The 23207-nt window shown below is 44.3% G+C and overlaps 1 pseudogene; it reads left to right on the forward strand.

The window, feature by feature from the left end:
• The window catches only part of LOC144825089 (histamine N-methyltransferase A-like), a 340611-nt pseudogene that overhangs the window by 224657 nt on the left and 92747 nt on the right, over positions 1-23207 (forward strand).

Below are 23207 nucleotides of genomic sequence, written 5' to 3' on the forward strand. Positions count from 1 at the left end.
TCGCTGTAGTCATTTGGTATAGAATGAGGCAAACTAGACTCTCTTCATGAAACCAACTATGCTGATCAGGAGTAAAATGAGGACACTATGATGTAGCACATGAAAAGCCTCTGAAAGAACTTGTAAATTGGTACTTGCAACTCTAGTCCAGATGCGTTCTCATCCAGCACCAATACAATTGTGGTATCTAATTGTGTAACGCAACCTGCTGACATTATTAACCGGTACCCCACTCACAGATGCTCCTCATGTGTATCAAGTAGGAGAAACATTCAGGACCTACAATTCTTCCGAAGGAAGAAATAAAATAACAGGGAATTACTTGTAAATTGCATTGAGCCAAAACAGAAATGCCACAATGTCTTATCTAAGTGATACTGCTATTGTAAACATCTTGTAGACATTCCTTGCTCAGTACATTTTGAATTCATTCTGTTAATTGGGTAATATTCTTAGCACAGTTGTTAGCACATTGTTCTTAATATATCTGAATTATTATTTTTAGGTACTGTATTATGTGAAAGATGTCAAGAAAACTTTAAACTATTTCAGAAATTGCTTGGCACCAGGTGGGAATCTTCTTATCATACTCGTTTCAGGTAGGTAACTTTTCAATCTTTACTTGCCTCAGTAATCCTTATGTATTGCACTTTATATTTTTATTTCACTTGTGATTTTAATATAGAGCTTGCCTTGTCCCACACATACAAGCAATCATTTGAGGAGGCTGTAAGTGAAGACATGCAAGAAGATTGGAGGATGTGTCACATGTCAGTTTCCTCCCACAAATTGAAAAGTCTATTATGTGTTTGCTACAACACATTTTACTCTTCTTCTTCCTCATAGCATTCCATAGCATCCTGGGTGAAGCTTTCATTCCAAAATGTAACATCCTCTTTGAGTGAAGATAGTGATACACATTTTGAAAGCATTACAATAATAATTTTGTCACCTCCTTTGTGGTTTTATTCAAGCAACTAAGATCAATATTTCATTTTTAATTTTGTTTAAATAACTTTCTTTATCAAAGAAAGTTACATGTTCAACCTTTCCCCATACTTAGTGAGTGTCACTGAACTCAAGTTTTTAAAGTGCTAGTTCAGTCAACTTCCATAATTTGGAGTTGTTTTTTGATTTTGACTATGTAAAACATTTTTCACTCAAGATCGCCTTCAATTATTGCTATGACTTGTACTGCTTGCAAAAGTTGTGCCCCTGCTCCCAGGTCACATGACTAATTCATCACCTTCATGTAGCCATATCAGAAAAGTGCCTAGGCATTCAGAGGTTCTGCAGCATGGCTGGACAACAACAGATGCATACAACTACTCAGGTGGCCCTGAATTTCCATTTACTATGATCAAGGCCCCCAAATGCATCAACACGATTGACATTTAGGCCTGGCTGTCCTATTGAGGCTCTTTAGACCCCAAGCCCAGAGGGGTGAACAAGGTGTGTGTTGATTGGGTGTACCACATCAGTTGGATGGCCTGAGCAGTACCGTTGTTAGCATCAGGGTTGCCCCTCATTTACATGAGCTAATTGAGGGGCCTGTGGTCCGTCAAAATCCAGACGTGAGTCCCAAACAAGTATGGTCTATGCTTCTTCAGTGCACAGACCACAACAACGGCTTTTCTTACAATAGCACTCCACTTCTGTTCCTTGGAAAGTAACCTCCTTCTGATGAAGGCTACAAGCTTGTCTAGGACCTACTTATTTAACTATGATAACACAGTTCCTACACTATTTTCTGAGACAGCAGTTTGTACAATGAATTTATGGGAAAAGTCAGGGGCATTGAATACAGGTGCCATACACAAGGCGTGTTTGAGGGTGTCAAAGGCTTCCAGATAACCTGTGTGGGCTGCTTCTTGGAAGTCAGCTATGTTAAGGGGCACCAATAGTGCTATATTCCTTAACAAACCTCCTGTAATATCCAGAGAGGGCCAGGAAGGCCCTCACATCTGTTTGTATGTTTGGGGGGCTCCAAGGCCATGACAGTCTCTATATTGGCCTGTAGGGGCTGTACCTTCCTGCTGCCAATGAGATGTCTCAAGTTCACAAAACCCCCCCTGCCATATCTGGCACTTGTTGGCTTTGTTAGTTCCGACCACCTGTTGCAGAGCCTGGAGCAATTTCTGAAGAAGCAGGTGGACCTCCCAGCTGATACTGTAGTGCGCTTTGTCATCCAAATATGCAGTCTAAAGGCCTCCATCCCAGCTAGGACTTGGCTCTGAAAAGAGGCTAGGGCAGTCTTGAGTTCAATCGGCACCATCCTTAACTGAAAGTGGCTCTCTAGAGTAGAGCATGCTGACCTCTCTTTGGCCCCCTTGGTTAGAGCAAGTTCCCTCTCAGTAGGTGTCTGAGTCCACATGACCGGAGTGGGTAACAGCCACTTTATCATAGTCATGTGACTGAGCATGAACTAAATCTGTATTAAAACATATTAAAAAGAAAAAGAAGAATGGTGCTGGGGAGGAAAATGTTGCGGAACCAATGGTGAGGAATAAGGTGGTGGGTTCAGAAGGCATGATGGCTGCCCTGGACACTGTCTTCAAGAAACTTGATAAAGTTGACAAGTTCTTGGTCACGGTAAAGTGTAGACTGCAGACTTCGGTAAAGAAACATAAAAAAGCTGGCATACTCAGTGAAGGGCTTTTGTCTGCAACACATGGCGGAATGAATGGACCATTGAAGTTGGATACAGCACCCATATGAAGTTTAGAAGTGGAGTGCAGAGGGCTCTGTTGGCACTGTAAGGAAGAACTATATTTAAACAAAGGTAAATAGCTCATGTTAGAGTGATGGGGTTCCCTGTGCTGGTACTAAAAGCATATCTGACTGAGGCAATGGGAGCATCTTTATTGGATCACAAATCCCCCTGGACACACTACAGAAAACGGATCAAAATAGGCTACTGACTTTCATCTGGAAACACAGGGTGCTTGAAAAGAAACCGCATCAGGGACGCCTGTTTACAAGAAGCCATCCTCAAAACTACTGTAGTGTTTGAATCAGTCTTACAAGTTGCTGATAATTGGATCCTTCCATTCACAGATCTAAGCAGTCCAAGTTAAATAGAAGGAGTCTGTGACTTAAAAACAGCTGATGCCATGTATCACACCTTCCCTATGCTGTCCGCCTCACCTGAAAGGAATTACAAGACTGATGTATACGTTCAGAGAGAGGCAGTGCAGGTATTCTCTGTAACTGAAGAGCTGCTGATTACAAATATCACATCTTCCCCAGGCTATCTGCCTCACCTGAAAGTGATGAAGGATGACAAGACTGATGTGAAAGTTCGGACAGAACGGAGTTAAGAAATCCACTGTAGTGGCATCTTTGTTTTGTTATGTTATGTTATGTTATGGTATGTTATGTTATGTTATGTTAGAGGGTTCATGAAGCACCAGTAAAGGGGCCTCTCGGTACGAAACAGCAATGAGTTGAACAAGATCGAATGATAAAGCTGTGCTGGTGGTATGATACAGTGTCTACAAACATAACTTCAGTACCTTGAGTCCTTTGGACCCATGAGTCCTTGAGGAGAGAGGTAGGGTACAGGATTTGGCTCGGAGGATAGGAACTTGGAGCATCATTAATATAATTCAGTTGCTGAGAGTAAAATGTCTTGTTTTATTCTACCATGGAGCAATGGACCAGGCAAACAATATATGGTTGAAGAATACTTTTTCATGTTATCGAATTGGAACCAATAGCAAAGGGGATTGTGTTCAAATCACTAGGTGTGGTCTGAATTTCTATGACTCTGACCCTGTATTTTGCAGTGAAACGTTGTGCAAATAAACACCTACACAATGGCTCAGTTTGTCTTTTAACCTTTTAATGATTCCTACTGTCTAGCTAAGGACATAATTACAAGTTAAGTGGACTGATGATGGAGAGTTATGGGGCCAAGATTAGATATTCCACACTGTATCTCACTGTCAACATCCAGCCATTGCTAGATAATACACACGGCATGAGGATCAACCAAGTCGATCTGTAATTGCCTGAAACTTTTGAATGGGTTAACCCTAATTCTGACGACATTTCTGGTGACATTTACATCCTGCTTTGTCAGGACAGTGTGATGTGACAGGGCAGGCTCTGATGTGACTGAATGGAGAGTTGCATGATCCCAATGTGCTTTGGCAGTGGGTCAGGTAGAGGCCTAGCTGAGGTGTCAGACACCAGGTCCAGGTGGTTAACCAGGTGAGAATTCACAACCTGTAAAACTGGGAACAGTGTTCTGCCCCAAGTAGTCCCAGGTGCGGAAACTATGGGGTACCTGTGATTGGGTGGACCGGCTTCTAGGAGTTACTGCTTTTCCAAACTCATGATGGAACCTTTAATCTATTCTGAAGACACAGGGGCTTATTTAAAAGCCCCTTACACCCACAGTATGTCCTGTGTTCCCATGTCACAAGAGACGCGCCTGCGGTGCAAGGGGCTTGTAAATAAGCGCCATAGTTTCTAGGTCCAAGTTGCAATGCACTGTATTAAAGCATGAGTCAAGCCAGAGGTCCTAAATAGCTAATTTACCTTTCCACATGGAGGGATTTGCAGCAAAACTAGACCCTGAAGTGGAAACAAATCTTACCATTGTTTTAGAGATTGCATTAGTTGTCACTGCAGTTGCAAATTATCTTTAAGGAACTCAGAAATGCCCCAAAAACTGGGGAATCAGGCTGCAACTCTACGCAAGGTTTCAGATATACAGACATGAACCATATCAAATTCAACTTTGTTCGTAAGATACAGTTTACATGTGTCATATATTTGCTGCCTCCCTGCATGTCAGATATATGTCAGAATAAGGTCATTAAAAACTAGAGGTTATGTACAGATCCTGGGAAGATCTGGAAACTGTCTGATTTCCCACCAAGCCTCCCGAAAATATGTTTTGTTCTATAGTAAATATTTTCACAGCATTATACATGTTTACATGTACTGTGAACTACTTCCACTTCGAGAAACTGGTATTACCACCGGCATTGCTGAGGACTTGCCTTCCTCAAGTAAACCCTCACCATTGAAGAAAGTGACCCGATTAGGGCCACCCAGGTCACTCTCGACCTCCTCTAGCCTTCCAAGAATGAAGACTCGATGACGCAGTAGAGAATACAAGCAAACTAGTTTATTCTTAAAATACACTGCAGTGGAGTCCAATGTGACCAGCCGCCTATGAAGGCTGACGAGGGACTGACTTTTAAGAGCATAAAGTTACATTATGTATATTGTGAAGTCCATAAAAACCCGCCTATAATGGAAAAACACTAATAAGTGTCGTAATTCAATGGCGGTACAGAACATAAGTCTCGATTCCGAGCCTGGTACAAGCTATCTGCATTTCAAGATTGTCTGGCCTATCCTCCCCTCTAGACAGGTAGGAGAAGGCCTTGATCTAGAAGAAAAGGCATGCACTAACTAGCTAACATGAGTATCAAAGAAACAAAACTTACCAAGGACTATTTCTCGTAAATTAGCAAACAACAGTTTTGAATTAGAAAGTAACATTTTCGATTGCAACAGAACATGGCGTCTTCTCTAACTAAAATGGTGGCACAGACATCAATTGCTCTAACTTGACATCTGTATCAACTGATTACGTCTTACACACAATATGTAAATATAATGTTTTAGCCATATAAATGCTAACAAAATATAGGGTAAAGCAGGAGTAAAATAGTAAAACTACGTTTCAATTCTATCAGACCCTCCTTTTAGCATTTATATACTAAATCATCCTTAATTATTATGCAGGTAAGGGTCTTTACAATTCTAATAACTAGGAGAAACATTATTATCTAAACAATAATCTTTCAAATCTGAATACATATATGAATAGAGCTCACTGAAAGAAAGATGCAATATTAGTCATTAGCAACATAGGTAATATCAGAGACAGAATCTGCCAGGGAAGTATCTGATCAAAAGACTCCCTTGTCCAATTGCATGAGGGTATCACGCTCTTACTGAAGCATTGTTTATGCATTAGTATCATAAATTGAACTTATTTGGGGTGTAAGATAAGCAGCACAATATGAGCAACATAAGGAAAGACACTTACAATTCTAATAATTAGGAGAAACATTATTAGGTAAACAATAATCTGTCAAATCTGAATACTTGTATGAATAGAGCTCACTGGAAGAAAGATGCAATATTAGTCATTAGCAACATAGGTAATATCAGAGACAGAATCTGCCAGGGAAGTATCTGATCAAAAGACTCCCTTGTCCAATTGCATGAGGGTATCACGCTCTTACTGAAGCATTGTTTATGCATTAGTATCATGAATTGAACTTATTTGGGGTGTAAAATAAGCGGCACAATATGAGCAACATAAGGAAAGACACTTACAATTCTAATAATTAGGAGAAACATTATTAGGTAAACAATAATCTGTCAAATCTGAATACATGTATGAATAGAGCTCACTGGAAGAAAGACGCGATATTAGTCATTAGCAACACAAGTAACATCAGAGACAGAATCTGCCAGGGAAGTATCTGATGAAAAGACTCCCTCGTCCAATTGCAGGAGGGTTTCAAGCTCTTACTGGAGCATTATTTTTGGATTTGTATCATGAATTGAACTTATTTGGGGTGTAAGGTAAGTGGCACAATATGAGCAACATAAGGAAAGACACTGTATTAGGACACAGTGGCAAATTAGAATAACAATGAAATATATCATCTTTTCTAAGATACAACCCCACCCACCGAACAAGGACCAACTCCAATTGCCGCTCTCCATGCCTTTAACATTCTCTAAGATTTCTAAAATATTTTGGGGAATATTTTTTACCATATGCATGATGCTGACCACACACTGATCTCCTATGACAGAGCATTCTCCACCATTCTTAGCTCAAATAAAATCAACAGCATATCTGGTTTGTTCGGAGTATATGGGCATACTTTCTAAATGAATGGTGATGTCCTGTAAAGCTGCCACTGTTGAATTGGATAAAATATGTAATTTACTCCCAAAATACTCTCTAGCACATTTCCCTCTGGCCATAGAAGTACCACCGAATGTGATAATGGGAGAAATGATATACCCAATACTAATACCATTGCTATAGGTATGAACTACTTAATCAGTAACCCTCTAGCAGAATTCCTCAGTCAATGTTCTTTTTACCCATCTTGTATTCAGTCTACTATGCCTACAAGGTACCCCAAGAGGTAACGCCATTCCCAAAGCCACATCATCTGTACCATTGTATATATTGGAATACGTACCATTGGATAGAAAATAAAAACCTGGGTGTGCATAGAGTGGACCTTGGTAATCTAATGCATATCTTGTGCTCATTCCTTTCATACTTGGGTCATCCTTTCTTTCTAAACATAGAACATTTTTGTATACTATTTCTGCAGAACAGTTAAGATACAAATAAGTATCAGTACTATTTAGTTAAGGACAACACGCAGGATATGTTCCTGCCTCTTACGCGACTGTCAGATCTTGGTAATTCCAACCAGTCAGAGTAATGTTTCTTTTACTAAAGTATAGATCACCACAATACATTTCAGGCATACATCCTGGATTTCCTGTGCCTCTCGGTTTTCTATAATATAGGCAAGGTCCAGGGTATTCCAAGTCAAATGCACCTTTCAACTCTACAAATGTGGGATGAGGAACATATGTATAATTCACCAGTGATTAGTAAGCATGGGCTGAAAATTCTTTCCGCTCGCAGAATTTGCGGATTTTCCGCGATTTCGCGATCCGCAAATCTCGCGAAATCTCGGTAAAATCCGCGAATCAGCGGGGACGAATTTTCAGCCAAGCACTTACAGGGTTACAGCAGCAGGTGCAAAAGTTGAAGCTAATTTTTTGTAACCTTTTACAAAAGGGTTACAAAGAAATTAACTTCAACTTAGGCACCTGCTGCTGTAAGCCTGTAAGTGCTTCCTGGCGCCTCGTTGCCTACTTGCAACTATTCTCTGACACTGCTCTGACCCTTGAAGCAGGGTCTGAGAATAGTTACAAGTAGGCAATGAGGCGCCTGTCACGAAAATTAAACCTCAACAGGAAGCACTGACCGATATAAAAACAAGCATTTGCAATGCAATAGGTCTCGCATTAGGAAAGTTTGAGCTATTGGTCTTGTAAATGACAATTTTTTTTATTTATGTGTTGGTTTTGAAAATAGCTAAATTAATAGCTTTGTCATTTACAATGCCAATAGTTATAACTTTCGCAAATGTGACACCTATAGCATTTGTAATGCAACATGTTTTGTATTTACGTGACTTAGCTGTATTGATATTACAAATTACAATGGCTTTTAATTTTTTTAAATAATTAATACTTAAATAAAAGTGATTTTAATGTATAATGGCAATAGCTTAAACTTTTGTAAATAACTTTTGTGAAGATTATGTTCAGTGTATTTTATTGTGATGAAAATCCAAGAACACAAGTGAAATATTAACATCTTTTTGTGACATTATTAATAAAGTTTGAAACATTGAGAGAACATATTTGAACCAGATGTTGTTGAATGGTTGCGGAGATTGATGCTGGAGTGGCGCTGAGTGGTGCTGTGGTGGTGCTGTGGTGGTGCTGAGTGGTGCTGTGGTGGTGCTGAGTGGTGCTGTGGTGGTGCTGAGTGGTGCTGTGGTGATGCTGAGTGGTGCTGCGGTGGTGCTGAGTGATACTGGGATGGTGCTGAGTGATACTGGGATGGTGCTGAGTGATGCTGGGGTGGTGCTGAGTGATGCTGGGGTGGTGCTGAGTGATGCTGGGGTGGTGCTGAGTGATGCTGGGGTGGTGCTGAGTGATGCTGTGGTGGTGCTGAGTGATGATGTGGGGGCGCTGAGTGGTGCTGTGGGGGCGCTGAGTGGTGCTGTGGTGGTCCTGAGTGATGCTGTGGTGGTGCTGAGTGATGCTGTGGTGATGCTGAGTGATGCTGTGGTGATGCTGAGTGATGCTGTGGTGGTGCTGAGTGATGCTGTGGTGGTGCTGAGTGGTGCTGTTGTGGTGCTGAGTGGTGCTGTGGTGGTGCTGAGTGATAATGTGGTGGTGCTGAGTGATAATGTGGTGGTGCTGAGTGATAATGTGGTGGTGCTGAGTGATAATGTGGTGGTGCTGAGTGATAATGTGGTGGTGCTGAGTGATAATGTGGTGGTGCTGAGTGATGCTGGGGTAGCGCTGAGTGATGATGTGATGATGCAGAGGGCAGAAAGGTACAAAACAGTCTAACAAAGGGCAGAAGGGCAGAAAAACAAGGGAAAACGAGTCTAACAGAGGGCAGAAGGGCACAAAAACCAGTCTAACAGAGGACAGAAGGGCAGAAAAACAAGGGAAAAACGAGTAATAGAGGGCAGAAGGGCACAAAATACGAGTCTAACGGGGCAGAAAGGCACAAAAACGAGTCTAACAGAGGGCAGAAGGGCACAAAAAAACGAGTCTAGCAGAGGGAAGAAGGGCACAAAAACAAGGGAATAACAGAGGGCAAACGGCCACAAAAAACGAGTCCAACAGAGGGCAGAAGGGCACAAAAAACGAGTCTAACAGGGGGAAGAAGGGCAGAAAAACAAGGGGAAAACGAGTCTAACAGAGGGCAGAAGGGCAGAAAAACAAGGGAAAAACGAGTCTAACAGAGGGCAGAAGGGCAGAAAAACAAGGGAAAAACGAGTAACAGAGGGCAGAAGGGCACAAAAAACGAGTCTAACAGGGGGCAGAATGAATCCCGCCCTGCGTGTTTGTCCACGAAGATGCCACCTTTTTGTGCAATACCTCTACTCAACTGGAGTACTTTCTACTGTCTAATCAGTAAGTGCTCCCTCGTTGGCTAAATGTATAGGGGCAGATTTACAATAACTGGCGCATCCCCAGGGATGCGCCAGTTATTGTGCGCCGCAGCTCCGCCACCCATGGTGCGCCGCATTTACAATGCGGCACACCATGTGGCAAAAACGGCACAGATGCGTCACGCATCTGTGGCGTAAAAGCAGCGCATTGCTGGAGCTACGTCGCGCTTGCGACGCAGCTCCAGCAATGCTCTGGGGGCCCTATCTCCCCAATGCTGCATCAAGCCTTGCGCCTGCTTCAAGCAGGGGCAGGGTTTTGACGCAGCATTGGCCTAAAAGTGACTGAGTGAATTCTTGTAGATTTCACTCAGCCACTTTTAGGAGGCGTTCCTGCGCAGGAACGCCCTCCCCTGCGCCGGAACGCCTCCTGATTGCACAGGGCTTTACAACGTGATGCATCTCTCAGATGAGTCACGTTGTTAATACCCAGCACCATGGCGCATCTTTTGTGCTGCCGCTGCGTCACAAAAGGTCTCGGTAGAGGGTGGCAGTGGTGAACCAGAGGGTGGCAGTGGTGAACCAGAGGGTGGCAGTGGTGAACCAGAGGGTGGCAGTGATGAACCAGAGGGTGGCAGTGGTGAACCAGAGGGTGGCAGTGGTGAACCAGAGGGTGGCAGTGGTGAACCAGAGGGTGGCAGTGGTGAACCAGAGGGTGACAGTGGTTAACCAAAGGGTGGCAGTGGTGAACCAGAGGTGCTGTGATGAACCAGAGGGTGGCAGTCGTGAACCAGAGGGTGGCAGTCGTGAACCAGAGAGTGGCAGTGGTGAACCAGAGGGTGACAGTGCTGTACCAGAGGGTGACAGTGCTGTACCAGAGGGTGGCAGGGGTGAACCAGAGGGTGGTGTGATGAACCAGAGGGTGGCAGTGGTGAACCAGAGGGTGGCAGTGGTGAACCAGAGGGTGGCAGTGGTGAACCAGAGGGTGGCAGGGGTGAACCAGAGGGTGACAGTGGTGAACCAGAGGGTGGCAGTGGTGAACCAGAGGTGCTGTGATGAACCAGAGGGTGGCAGTCGTGAACCAGAGGGTGGCAGTGGTGAACCAGAGGGTGACAGTGCTGTACCAGAGGGTGGCAGTCGTGAACCAGAGGGTGGCAGTGGTGAACCAGAGGGTGACAGTGCTGTACCACTGGGTGGCAGGGGTGAACCAGAGGGTGCTGTGATGAACCAGAGGGTGGCAGTGGTGAACCAGAGGGTGGCAGTGGTGAACCAGAGGGTGGCAGTGGTGAACCAGAGGGTGGCAGTGGTGAACCAGAGGGTGGCAGTGGTGAACCAGAGGGTGGCAGTGGTTAACCAGAGGGTGACAGTGGTTAACCAAAGGGTGGCAGTGGTGAACCAGAGGTGCTGTGATGAACCAGAGGGTGGCAGTCGTGAACCGAGGGTGGCAGTTGTGAACCAGAAGGTGACAGTGCTGTACCAGAGGGTGACAGTGCTGTACCAGAGGGTGGCAGGGGTGAACCAGAGGGTGGCAGTGGTGAACCAGAGGGTGGCAGTGGTGAACCAGAGGTGCTGTGATGAACCAGAGGGTGGCAGTCGTGAACCAGAGGGTGGCAGTCGTGAACCAGAGGGTGGCAGGGGTGAACCAGAGGGTGGCAGGGGTGAACCAGAGGGTGACAGTGGTGAACCAGAGGATGGCAGTGATGAACCAGAGGGTGGCAGTGGTGAACCAGAGGGTACTGTGCCCATACACGGCCGCATGGGTAACTTCGCCATGCAAGCGGCCCGCGAACACGCAAAAAGCCCCGCGAACACGCAAAAAACAAAAATCCGCAAATTCGCACGAATTCGTGGATTTTGCAGATTGCGAATTTGATTTCGCGCGAATTCGCGGAACGCAAATTCACAAATTTCGTCCATACTTAGTGATTAGGGATTAGCTGTCCATACATAGAATTGTAACAGAATCAGTGGGGTAACAAGCTGTGCTATCCCCAAAGGATTTCCGATGGGTATCCAGGGAAACATTACTGTGCATGGCTCGCTTCTGACGATCTGAGGAAACTGCTTGATACATTACACATGACGATATAAGCCCATAGCCCTCCATTATCCAGAACAGCCCCCCTCCCCCAATAGAAACAGTAATATAACTACAACCCAACATATCTTCTTCTTGAGCAACCATTCAAAGCCAATCTGCCCTGGGAGTAAGACAAACAAAACCTTATCATTCACTGCAAGAGGAGGGCCAAATAGATACATTTCTCTATGTTTATATTCACAAATCAAAGAGTCAAAGAAAAAACGATTTAGGATGAAGCCAATGATGGGAAAAGGGCACAGAAAGCTAAAAAAAAGGAAAAAAGAAAAGCCATAATGGATTGAGAATCGCCTCCCTAGCAGGCTTCTATCATTCAATCCTCGGTGGTGCTATTGATCACGTCACGCTAGAGCCACACCCTTGCAGCTCATCGACAAATGTTCAATATTAATTTTCTCAGATAGGGCACTCTCCATCCTTAGAAGATACCCTCAACTTATCCTGTTCTGCGTCACAGGTAGTGCACCAATCTAATCCAATGGGAAGAAGCAAAAGCAAGGGACCTTTTCACTGTTCTTATCCAATGAAGTCCATCCCTAACTATACTCACTTTTCTTTTGGCGCACTACTTTTACATCGAGGACGCAAATTATAACTGTCTTTTCCAGGCACTGTCTAATCTCGAAGTAGAATCTGAAATTCAGATGGCGCCGGGAACTGGGACTTAGGCTCTTGTGAATCAGAAGAAGTGGAACCCTGAGCAGTCCTTTTTTCCGGGGGGGGGGATGCTTCATTCAGAACAGCATTATTTTCTTGCTCTGTCTGCGTCCAAACCAGTAGGGCATCCGAGAACGGGAGCACCCTCTTATAGTGGGAGGCGTAGATCCAGTTCTTCCGATCTTCCACCCTCACTGCCATCCTCGTTGAGATGAGGACCAAGTAGAGACCCTTTCATCTAGGCTCCAAGACATCCTTTCTCTGAATGCTTCATATTAACGTATAATCACCAGGCTGAATTGTATGCCCAGGCGCCTCAGGTGCTGGAGGCAGCGCCTCGTGTATATATATTGGTGAATAGAACGCAAGCTTTTAGTAAGTTCATACAAATAATCAACCAACAGAGGATGATCTATGTCAGAGAAGTTTTTTGGTCTAGGGACACCCCACACATTCGCTGGGCGACCGAAGATTACCTCATAGGGAGATAATCCTGTTCTAGAATGGGCCGTCATTCTGGTGAACAACAAAGCAAGGGGCAAAGTATCTGGCTATTGCAGCCCAGTAATCATGCCGACTGAGGTTGGTTAGCTGCATGGAATTTCTGCGGAATATGCAAACCGTCACATATCAATTGTATCCATTTGGCGTTGAAGTGACTTCCATTGTCACTCCAAATCAAACAGGGCAAGCCGTAGCGGGTAAAAACACCTTAATAAGAGCCTTTGCCATTGCCATGGCTGTGTTTTTTTTGTGGGGTAAGCCTCAATCCATTTGCTAAAAGCACAAACTAGCACTAACAAGTATTTCAAATTATTAACTTGTGGTAATTCTATATCATCTATTTGGAGTACCCCAAAGGGAAAGGTGGAGGTGCAAAATTAACAGAAGGTGTAGGGGTACCCTTCCCAAGATTGCGTCTAAGACAGATCATACAGTATTTCACCAAGTGAATAGCAACCTTTGAAATGTTGTCATTTCGCTACAGAAGATCTAGCAACCATGTGCCATAGTAGCTACAGGTAGTACATATGCATCTGGTAACATCCACCTCTGTTTCTCGGACAGATCAGTCAAGCATCCCTCATCATCTAGACGTCCTGTTTGCTCCTGCCACACTGCCAACTCTTTTACTGTTGCTTCACTCAGGATCTCATTGACATTTGCTAGTGTATCCTCAAACATCCCATTCTCGGACACCCGCCTATCTGGGCCCTCCACAAACATCTTTTTCATCTTAGATCTGGCTGTCTCCTTAGCTGTCCCACATAAGCAGTAATTGTTTTATGAGCACTGTATTTTACTTTTGACAGTCGTTTGGGAGGAGTCAAAGCTGTCAAAAGCCACTCAATCAATGGACCATGTTGAATTTTGGTCCTGTGCGACGTCAAGAATCCTCTCTGCCGAGAGGTGTCCAAAGTTATTGGCCACCCAGAAAGCATACTGGCTGTCAGTATAAATATTGATAGTCAGTCCTTCACTTAACTCACATGCCAGCAGAAGAGCTACCAGCTCCGCAGCCTGTGCTGATTGATAAGGAACACGTGACGTTTCAACTACAGTGCGCAGCGTGGTAATAGCATACGCCACTGTAGTGGTGCCATCTGACAATTTGAAACAAAAGCCATTGACATATAGTCCCCCTTGTGGGTCAGATAAGGGAACATCCGTCAGGTCTACCAATCCCTTAATCTCTCCGTCAGTGTGGAAAAACAATCACGAACATCAGTGTCCTCTTCTTCCGAAGGGAGGGGTAGTAACGTGGCTGGATTTAGAACGGCATATCTTTTGATAGTAATATGAGGTGCAAACAATGTCAGTTCATATCCAGTCAGACAAGAACTGGTAAGGTGCTGCATCTTCATTCTATTCAAATCTTCATCCACAGCATGCAGTACCATTACTGTGAGATCATGATTGAGAACAAGCCCTGCTGGTTGTCTAATAGAGACCGCCGCAGCTCTTAAACAGCTCAGGAGGGCTCTAGCGACAGGGTCAAGTGCAGCAAAAAAATAAGCATGTGGCCTCTGCTTACTTCCAAAGACATGTGTTAACACAGAGTGTGCACACCCACCCACTTTGTGTACATACAGCACGAAGTGTAGGGTAGTTCATATTTCCCTAATAGGCTCTGCGCATTGGAATAATATACACTGTAGGTTTGCCATAGGACTAAGGTCAGTATGCCCCTATTGAGTATATTAAACTTGATTACTTTGTGTGCCAGCTAACTCAGAGCCCACTAGATACTCCTTGTAAACAAGAAGAGAGCAGTTTCTGGCAACCGCATAAACATGACAACTCTGTTTCCCTTTAGAATCGGAACACTCTCAAAATCGTGGAAACAATAGATTACAGGTTCACTCACCTAATCGAGCATGCTTAGTTTCTTCAGAGTTACACAGAAAGAATAGACGAGTGTTTCAAGGATTTATTGAACAGTCTTATTTCTCGTGTAAGAGATATGAGCTGTTACAATCATAAGACAGTATGCAAGATATATTATGTACAGCGTAAGCAGTAAGAAGAAATAATACTGCGCTAGCATTATCTTTTAGCTAGGACACATATATTCATATACATAAATAACATACGCTAAAAATGTGAGTACTCATAAGATGCTTTTCTAACTAGTTCTACCCCAGTTTACCTCAGTGTAGTACAAGGTAAGAAGTCGGTGCTATAGGCTATAGTTTGTATGCTACGTTTGTATGCCAAGAGTCCCTCTAGGTTCTAGTCAGCTCCATACCTTGAGAAAGTGAGGGGTGGGAATCTCTTTTCGGGTCTCGAACTCGAACACCCCGTGAAGGGAGTCAGAACACTGGAAGCTGGATTCTCTGCGAGCAGGGATGACAGCGTCTTGTCAGTGCGTCAGGCCAGGACACCGGGTCCTCTAAAGTCGAGGTCTCTTCCTACTTGCTTGGGCAAGGGAAAGTATATTTATACCTGATAGGTGCCTTGGAATGTTATCATTGACGTAAAGTCGGGCAGAGGAAGACGTCAGGAATTAACCCTTCAGGAACAGCAGTTCATGCATAATAAATGAGTTCTTGAATAAATCAATAATCTTGGGCTAGGGAAACTCCCAACAGCTTAAGAGTCTGGTTTCTAAGAACTCGTTATTGGATTGTAGTGCCCTCACACACCCTTTCAGGTGTCATGCTTCATCATCTGGCCTGCTCCTCGTTGGGTCGGCGGTGCAATACCCAACGGGCTCCCTGTAGTAGGGGCACTTTATCGGAGATCTTTTATCTAATAGCCGTGTGGTGAAGTGCAGTGTAGATGTAGGAAGATGCTTGAAATAGGGTCCAGAGTATCAAGAAAGCTAAACTTTATTCCGGGGGTCTCCTACCCTAAAAACAGACAACAAGGCTCTCACCCAAGCTTAATGTCTCGGGTTAGAGTGCAGGTCAACATGTTTCTCGCTCTAAGTGCATTCTACTTGCGATTCTTCAGGACTGAAGAGGTGAGACTATCTACACTTAAAATTTATGACATGGAATTTCTTTCACAACAATTATCTACTTATTAGTATACCTGTTTGTAACTGGATCGACCTGTATGGGGAGACAAAATGGTAGCATCATTCAATCTGATATGGTACATGGTGAAAACCGGTATGGTCATTTATGGTGACCCTGACTTCTTATCATTACTAGTGTGCAGTGAAAGCAATTGCATTGAGGACTCTAAAAACAGTTTAATTTAATTTAATTTTAAAATCTTATATAGCGCGCAGCTACCCTAGGGCATCCCGGCGCTTCAAGACAACATCGGATGGTAAAAGGAAACAGCATCAAGGCGTTATGCTGGAAACAGGAAGGTTTTAAGACCCTTGCGGAAACGCAGTGTGCAGGGCTCAGCTCGGAGTTTTAGGGGAAGCGAGTTCCAGAGCTTTGCCGTGTTAAATGAAAATCTTCTCCCACCAGTGCGGGCCTTTTTGACTCTGGGCACCATCAAGAGATGTTTTGTGTCTGACCGCAACGTTCTGCCAGCTTTGTAGGGAGTCACTAGATTTTTTAAACAGTGAAAAGCGGTGAGTTCCCACAGTGAGTTAATGTGAATTATTGCCCTTGTGGAACTTCAGTGAACCGGGAGCGATGCATGGACGTGGATTGACCCAATTCTGTAGAATAACCAGGCTTCAACAGTACCCGGTAGGTCACGCATAAGGCTTTGCTCCTATGTGTAACTAACTAGAAGGGGAGAAATACAAATAAAGGAGGGTGGCTCCAACATCACTTAATGTTTGTAGAAAGATGTCCTCAAAGTTCGTGCGTATTTACATTGTTTGAGTGATCATTCTCAATTGTACAGATGCCACTACTAGAGGTCTTGACTTTTGTCCACTGACGTACGTATGTACATTTAAAAATATAAAAGTGTTTGTATACAATTTATACATTGACTATTTATGATGGTAAAACCTGTGTCCCTTTGGCACAATTTGGCTGACTGGTTGTATTTCACAGCCCAACAAATGGCATAATTAACAGTATTGCATCTTAATATTAGCGCTTGACTAGATCCTATAGTAGCGAGATGGCTGCATGTAGTGGTGTGTGATCTTGAGCATGAAATCACCCCAATCGCGTATTGCGCCCCAAGGTTTGGTAAACTCTAAAAGTACCGTGGACCGCCTGTGTTGGCTGCCTGGTTGTATTTCACAGCCCAACCAAATGGAATAATTAGCAGTATTACATCTTAGTATTGCATCTTAGTATTGGCGCTTGACTAGATCAAACCAATATTCAAGTAGCGATGTGATCAAATTTCATAAAGAATTGCTCCAAGGAACAAAAAGGCAACGGCCACCCACGTCCCAAAAAATCCTCTGTGATAAACACAGTGAATAAACAATAAACAAGTTATTGTTCCTGAGCAAAAGACAGATTTGAAATTAGAATAGGTCAATTCAGAAATAAGCAGTCCAGATGTACATCCAAGTTTTGAAAGCTCAAAAAGTAATTTTTCTTTTCTTTTCCTTTTTTATGTTCTGCATGTGGGGTACTCATCCGGAACTATGATGGTAAACAGTGGTGTGTGGGGGAACATGTCAACATGTACCAGCATCATTGTCACCCTGCTCATTCAGATTCTAAGTGAGCTCCATGGTATATCTTCGTTAAGCCCCTTGTCATTTGTGGATAACCGGTGTATCCACCTCTGCTGGAGAGGTGTGGCTCACTGGTTAGAGGCAGCAGACCTGTAAGCAGAGAACGGCCCGGGACCAGGGTTCAATTCCCGACGCGGCAGGGTCTTGGACCAGGGTCAACGGACTCGATAATTCTCACCTCAGTGCCTACTCTAACCAGGGAACACACTCGGTAACTCTGGGCATTAAGCTTGCCTCATCTCTACACTGGCCCCCCACCGATGCAGGGGATGCCTGGTTTCACCCTGGAGATACCCAGAAAGGGACCATCTCACAGGGAAAACCAGGACGGGTTCCCCAGCGGTCTACAGCGCCAGGACACTCAGGTAGAGTAACAGTGCGCTTTACAAGTATCCAACATTTACATTTTACATTCTGCTCTTTTGCGACTAGGCCTGTCTTAGTTATCTTAGGGAATGCTTCCAGGATAACCCATTTCAAAGATTCTGGTGTTTGGTTATTTTCAAGGTAGTGAGAGCACATTTTCGTGTTGTTCTTATGGCATCGAAAATTGCTGCTGTGTTCTGATATGCGTAATTTGATTGGATGGCTCGTCATCCTTATGTAATATAAATTACAAGGGCATGTAATCAAATATATGCAATTAGATGTATTGCAATTTGTGTTCATCTTAGTTCTAGTATCGATCAGCATGTCTTTGATGTTCCTTGAGTGTTTAAATGTGAAGAGTGGTGGGTCCAGGGTCATGGCGCCCGTATTCAGTATGTTCCAATGGTTTTTTTTCAACAGACTTTCATGTGTTGGCTTATTTCACATTCCAAAACATAGTTTTTGATCTGTTTCCTAATACCAGGCCACCAATATCTTTGTTCTAGTAAATATACTGTTGCAGAAACACCAGCATGGGCAGAGGCTATCCCTTCATGTGCTGCTAAGATCAGTCCTAATCTACGTTCCTTATTTGGAATTACCCTATCCCCCACTCCAGGGATTCGAGTAAAAGGAACGTTGTTTGCATCAATAACATAAGAGTACTTGAGTGGAAGTTTTTTTGGTAACGTTGCACCACTGCCTTTGCTTAAAGCATTGACAGCCAACAATATCTCACTGTCTATTCTCATTTTTGAACCAGTGATCGGAGCTATGGAAGCCATTTGTACAGCCCCCTTTGTGTCTTCATCAGCCAATGAATTCCCTGCAACGTGAACGCCATCACGTTGATGACTTAGCATGTGTATCACGTGAGCTTTTGATAGTTCATTTTGCAACTGAACTACCTGTTCCCAAAGTGTTGTATGCTTTATTGTGCCACCTTTTGCATCTTTGAATCCGTTCTGAAGCCAATTCTGTAAATATTAATTATATGACTGAACACAGTAAAAGGGCCTTCTCGACCGCTTTGCTAGATTGTAAATATTAAAGGAAGAGACCGGCCTGCAATGTCTTCAAAGTAGTCATAACAAGTGCAGTGAAGAAGATGCGTAAAGTGTAGTAAATTACACCGACACAAAGTGTAAAGTGAGAGTTGCATATGATCTGAGTTATAAGCACTAAGAAAGTGCTCCAATACCTTTCACTCTGTGATTAAACTGGCTCAGGAGAAAGGGGGAGGGGGAGCTATTTCCTGCCCTCTCCTTGATTTGAGTGTGCAATGTGGCATTGCTTAATGTTATTGCTATATTTGGCCTAATAAAAACACTCCAGCTGTAGTAGGGCCCTGGTTTCACCTCCTGGTGCAGGGCGGGTTGTGCTTTATGGCAAGCATGGATGGAGGAAGGGATGGTGTCAGCTGCAGCAGGCTATATTTTAGAAGGGGGTCTAAATGCAAGTCAGTGTTTCTAATTCCTGCTTCCCTTGTGCACAGCAAGACTCGGGTAAAGGTCAGACCCCGGGATCACAGAGGACAGGCCAGGATTACCATGGGTAGAAGTTGTGACGTCCAAAAGCCCCCTGTCAGGCCCAAGTTCTGCCAGCGGCATTGGAGGCATGCCTGGAGGGCTCTCCCATGTACATCTGTTTGAGCAGAGCGCTCCCTTTCTACAGCAGGGAGGTGACACACATTAACATGCTAATGCAGCATGTGTGAGGTGTTTACATGTTCCTCCCGCTCCGGTACACAGCTGGGCTCGCTGAATGAAGGCATGCAGCTGGTTTACAACAGTGGCATCATCTTCTCGGCTCAGAAGCGGTGGCTCCGTGAGTGGAGGGCAGGTGGGCAGTGCCAGGCTAAAGGAGCACGCTACACTGGAGACCTGGGTAGAATGAGGCAGAGGTGAGCAGTGGCAGGCGGACAGGCTCGAGCTAGACTGTAGACCTGGTAGAATGAGGCAGAGGTGGGCAGTGCCAGGAGGTCAGGCACACGCTGGACTGCAGAAGGGATAGAATGAGACAGAGGTGGGCAGTGCCAGGTGGTTAGGCTCCCACTAGACTGCAGACATGATAGAATGCTAGACTGCAGACCTGGTAGAATGGGGCAGAGGTGGGCAGTGCCAGGCAGTCAGGATGCTAGACTGCAGATCTGGTAGAATGAGACAGAGGTGGGCAGTGCCAGGCAGTCAGGCTCTCGCTAAACTGCAGCCCTGGGTAGAGCAATGGGGCAGAGCTGGGCAGGTGAGCAGTGCCAGACAATAAGGCTGACGCTACACTACAGCCCTGATAGAATGTGGCAGATCTGGGCAGTGGAAGGCAATCAGGCTCACACTAGACTGCATTACTCAATAGAAAAATGGGGCAGAGCTGGGCAGGTGAGAAGTGGCAGGCAATAATGCTTACGTCAGTCTGCATCCTTGGGTAGAATTGGACAGAGGTATGTAGATGGGCAGTATCAGGCTGTATGGGAGCGTTTGAAAATGAATTTATAATTGAGTTGAAAAATGAAGTTGAAAAATATAAATATCTTTTGAAAGTTTACAAAAAAGACATTTGGATATGAAGATAATGTCTAATCAAAAAAAAAAATTGTGATGAATAAATGAACATTATAAAACAAACTAACAAAGGAGTCTTTGATTAAGAACCTATGGTGTGCCCACACACAGGGATGCGCTCACAGTGAATGTGCGCACTACTTTCAGTATTAGGCAATCACAACAGTGGAGCAGAGCTGGGCTGGTGGGCAATGTCCAGCAATGAGGTTACGGTAGACTGCAGCCCGATACAAGAATGGGGCAGAGGCGGATAATGGAAGGCAACAGGCTCTGGTTAGAATGGGGCAGAGTTGGGCACGTGTGCAGTGGCAGGCACTATTCCTCCATACAAAGGTTATCCAAGGCAGACTAATAATGCTTCAGCTTTATCTTCACCAGAGTGATGTTCACACTAGCGTTATCAGGTGCTCCTCAGCCAGCTCACCAGCGAAAGCACTAGTGCACCCAGATCATAATACATTCCGTTCCTTCGTTATTTAGATACTTCCCGCCACAAACTAGCGACAGCAACGTGCACACATGGACTGGGATGAGCCACCCAAAGACAGAGCGACAAGACAGTCATGCTTCCACCACTGGCCCCCGATGTGATCCTAGGCAGCTGGTGTCTGCACACTTATCGTACCCAGGTTTAAGAGGGGGGGGGGGGGGGGGGGGGAGGTTCCCAACGAAATAGTAATTAGCTTTGCTACTGCACCACACATAAGGCAGTTAATGTAGTATAGGGCAGGCGGCCAGGGGAATAAACCACCACTGCAGTCTCTAGGTGCAAGGCTCGGGTGCCCCTTAACCATTCACGAGGGGCTCCACTCAGCCAAAGGTTAATGAATAACAAATATGGGTGACTTGGGGTGGTGGAGTGTTGGACTCACCAAAGTCTGCCGAGGGGCTCCATCATTGTTGCGTCACACCACTGCAGGAGGAATACACCTTTGCATTCAAAACTTTCCAGTGGCCTCTCTGAAAAGTCGTCATCATCACCTTCCCCCTCCGCCCCTACTCCCCCAAAAAAGTAAACATAGCCACAACTCTCCCGTGATAAGACTCAACAGTTTACCACATGCCTTCGGTTGCATCCAGGACAATGAAAAAATATGCCCTTTCTAGCGCCATACTCGCCCCTCCCCCACCTCTTGTGCACTGAAAAGGGAACACCCCTCGAGGTCACAGTTCCATCATAAAGCACACGCCACCCCATACGACAGCTTACCCACCACGCTCATGATGTGCGTGCTGCGCAGTACCTACATCGTCGTGTGAGGTGTGCACTGCTGTATCACCTTGTGCCCGGCCAGGCAGAGATCTAGCTGTCCCGTTCCAGGACCAGCTGGTTTGCTAACAGGAGGATACACAGTATAAAAGCAGCGTGACGTCCTCAGAGTTTCAACCCTCCAATATGCCTCTCTTTAGTATTCGTTGTGGGCATCAGCCAGAAACAAAGTGCACCGTTTAGCACAATGTTTCTGCAATAAAACAATGCAGACATCAGCTGCAAAGGCAGATGTCCCTTGAATGTTATTTTCTTGCACAGCTTTTCAGGCAGTTACATTTGGTAGCAAAATTGCAAGGCGGCTCGTGCCGAGTACATTGTTAAACAATGTTAATAACTACTGCCGCTAGAGTGAGTAGGCCATACACTCTTATGCTCGCGCTCATGTCGTAGATCTGGTTATCACTGCTAAACACAATGGACATGATAAGCATTATACAAGCACTGGCAAAGCCAATAGATATATGGCTTACATAGGAAGATGGATGTAAACATAGGCTTTTAAAAAAGCCGCTTATCGCATTAACCACTTCGCTGCTAGGCCTTTCCCCCCTGTGTTAAGCCTTTTTTTGGTATTTGGGGTAGTTTGCGCTTAGGTCCCTGTACCATTTTTGACCGCATAAGGTATCCATGCCAAATTTGCGTTCTTTTTTCCATCATCATGTGGATTTTAAAGGTACCCAGGGTTTGTGGATTCCCTTGGAGGGGACACAGAAATTAGCCACAATACAGCTAAATTATGTTTTTGGGGGGAAAAATGGGAAAAAGGGCTCCAGATGAAAGCGTCTGTTTTTTTTCTGCAAATGATATAAAAAAAGGGGTTGTGGTGCTGAAATCACCATCTTTACAGCTTTCAGGGACAATCAGACTTTTGTCAGAAAACCAACATTTTTTACACGGTTTTGGCATTTTTCTGGGACATAGCCTATTTTTGCTATTCTTTGTGCTTTCAACCTCCTTCCAGTTAATGGTAGAAATGGGTATAAAAGCAATAAAGGATCCTGGAAAACCATACTATTTAGAAAAGAAGACAAAATTCTAAATTCAGCAAGTGGTCAGTTGTGTAGATCCTTCAAGGTTTCTTCATAGAAACTAAGTTAAATATAGGAAAAATTGAAAATTAGTTGAAAAAAATAGCCATTTGTGTCAACGTTTTCACCTGTAACTTCTTCTAATTATGACAGCTGTTTGAAAGCAATATACTGTTACATTTTTCGGGACCTTTTTGAATGTGGGGATATATAGGACTTGGAGGTTCACCAAGAACCCGACGAACCCAGAGCCAATAACTGAGCAGCGTCTTGCAATGTTTTTTAATATGTACCGGGTATATAGCAATTATTTTGGGAAAATGCATACATGGAGA

This window comes from Lissotriton helveticus, chromosome 3_1, assembly GCF_964261635.1.
Source record: "Lissotriton helveticus chromosome 3_1, aLisHel1.1, whole genome shotgun sequence".
In the NCBI taxonomy this organism is placed as follows: Eukaryota; Metazoa; Chordata; class Amphibia; order Caudata; family Salamandridae; genus Lissotriton; species Lissotriton helveticus.